This window comes from Phyllopteryx taeniolatus, chromosome 17, assembly GCF_024500385.1.
Source record: "Phyllopteryx taeniolatus isolate TA_2022b chromosome 17, UOR_Ptae_1.2, whole genome shotgun sequence".
Lineage (NCBI taxonomy): Eukaryota > Metazoa > Chordata > Actinopteri > Syngnathiformes > Syngnathidae > Phyllopteryx > Phyllopteryx taeniolatus.
In genome coordinates, this window is record NC_084518.1 from 7559489 (window position 1) to 7562174 (window position 2686).

Consider the following 2686-nt stretch of genomic DNA (forward strand, 5'->3'; position numbering starts at 1 on the left):
AGACGGTCACACCATTGTTTAGTTTTTTTCTTCTCATAGTGCTCAGAACCTGTCATAGTAATTCTGATGGCTGCTTTAAAATGCAAAGCCAAGTGCCACTTTCATCCCAGGCAGCAAGCATCCACTTAATGCATACAGATGTGGAAAGGAGCCCATGCATGGAAGGAGAAATTAGTAAACGGTGAAGGTTGTACAGATGTTATTTATTTATTTACTACATTTTCATTCAAACGTATCGCTTCTCAAATTGAAAGGAGACAGGGGCATTGAAGAATAAATCACATATTTGCCTAGCATGGGCTATAAATTAAAAGGCATTCAAATTATTACCCACCATTTTTTTTGTTGGTACATTTGGGACTTGCGTTACCAACAGAAGGTATCTGGGGTGGACTGTAAAATCATCCAGCATTTCATTACCTACTGTAAATCTGCATTAATTCTTCCGTTGCACAGTGACTTGCATTACTCTTTTAATGCTGGCCAGTTTTCAGCCACACTTCATGCAGCCATGAATTTCTCTCCAGCGAACTGTTCTCATGATACTGTTGGTTGGTCCACAGTGGCTCTCGGGAAGGTGCCATAACATTTATGACAAACATAAAAACAGAATAAGAGAATGAAAGGTTTCACAAAATTAGCATCTGTTGACTGATTGCAGTGACTGTACCGCACAAAGTCTGAGAGCAAGTTTTTATCCAAAACCAAATTATGCTACATATTGGTGCTGAACGCGGGAGTCTGATATCAAGTTTCGTTAAAACACAAAATTCACGATATTTTGCAATAAATCTAGGCAGCGTAGCCGCCATATTGAATGTGGCAGGATCAGCCATTGTCTGTATGTGTGCGAGTGTCATTCGGTTACCATAGTGACACAGAGTTGCGAGCAATTGTGAATTTGAAACCAAGATTAGCGTCTCAGTGAAACTGGAATGAATTTTTGCATTGTTAAATGTTAGTCGGATATCCTTTTTTTGTGTGTTGCATGCATCTGTTGTGTGGTAGGATTTTCTATACTGATTAATGTTAAAAGGCCTTTGAGGTTTTCTCTGACGTGCAGATAATCCTCCAGCCCCGTGTCACTGCTTGGATTAGCTACCCAAGCAGCGAAAAAAAAGAAAATGATTTCAGTTTTGGGGAATTTATTTTGAGCGCCGCCATGTAAATAGGAGATTCAGGAAGCCATTGGTCACGAATTAACATATTCCACGCCGAGAATCTGTTGTGTGCTTCAAATGAGCTCCGAACTAGAGTGTTAACTCTCTGTGTGTGTTAGAGCATGCGACGTCCGTGACCCGGTTGCCATTTTTGCTTTGTAAACCACGCGGTCCTTTACGGACGCCATTTTGTCGTTTCCTTCTTCGTGGCGTTTAACCGTTGTGTATGCTTCGGGATGTCCTCGAGTGCCCCGTTGTGGACGTTCAGGCCATTACGCAGCTTGTTGGGGGAAGATTCTACATCACATTATCGTGAGGTCGCTAATTTGGTTCTCTTCTTCATGGCTGTGAATCGTTGTGCTTATTCCAGTGCAGTCTTCGGGCGCCACCCAATGGACGCTTGTGTCATTACGTAACCTCCGGACACCTCTCGAAAGCCGTTAGCTAACTAGCCGCTGCTCCGCCGCTAGCAAGCTACTGACGAGCGCCTGCTAAGGCACGGCATTCATCCATGGTTGTTGCTTTTGAAATAATGTGAGCTTTACGAGAACACCGCCGTTTTTGTTTTCTGCTGGCTTACACTTCCTGTGTGCGCCAAACTCCGCCTCTCCACCGTACACCTTAGCGTCCCGCGTTACCAAGCAACCATTAGCCCCGGCTAGCTAGCATAGCCGCGAATCTATTGCGTCTACCCATGATCGCAAACAATTGCGTTTATTAATTTAAAGACTTACGTTTTTGCTGGTTTTTCCAAACGCCGCCGCCACGATTGTGTTTTATTAATTTAAAAGGTTCCGTTTTTACTCGTTCTTCAAAATGCCGCCGCGGCAATTCTGTTGTAAAGCTTTATGCCTGGTATTTTTAAACAATTTTGGAATTTACAACGTAAGATTACAACAAGCTTTTCCAACGAAAGGCGCTACATTGCTAAAGCAATAACGCCACCTTCCGTTCCCAGACGTTCCCTACACCGCATAATTTGATTTAACCCTGCAATACTTTAATAGCTTAAACACAATTACTTAACTGATTCACTCACGAGTGGGGTTTATGAATTAATTGCTTGGTTATTTTTAATAACTTTGGGCTTTTCTTTTTAAATGTGATTTGACTTCTTCATTTTTAACTTTCCCCCCCAAAAAAAACAAATAATTTTTTTGGAGTGAAAAGCAGAGATCATTGTAAGTCCATCCATCCATTTTCTGAGCCGCTTATCCTCTCTAGGGTCGCGGGAGTGCCGGAGCCTATCCCAGCTATCATCGGGCAGGAAGCGGGTTACACACTGAACCGTTTGCCAGCCAATCACAGGGCACATAGAAACAAACAACCATTCGCACTCACATTCACTCCTATGGGCAAATTAGAGTCTTCAATTAACCTCGCATGCATGTTTTTGGGATGTGGGAGGAAACCGGAGTGCCCGGAGAAAACCCATGCAGGCACGGGGAGAACATGCAAACTCCACACAGGCGGGGCTGGAGATTGAACCCCAGTCCTCAGAACTGTGAGGCTAACCAGTCGTCCAC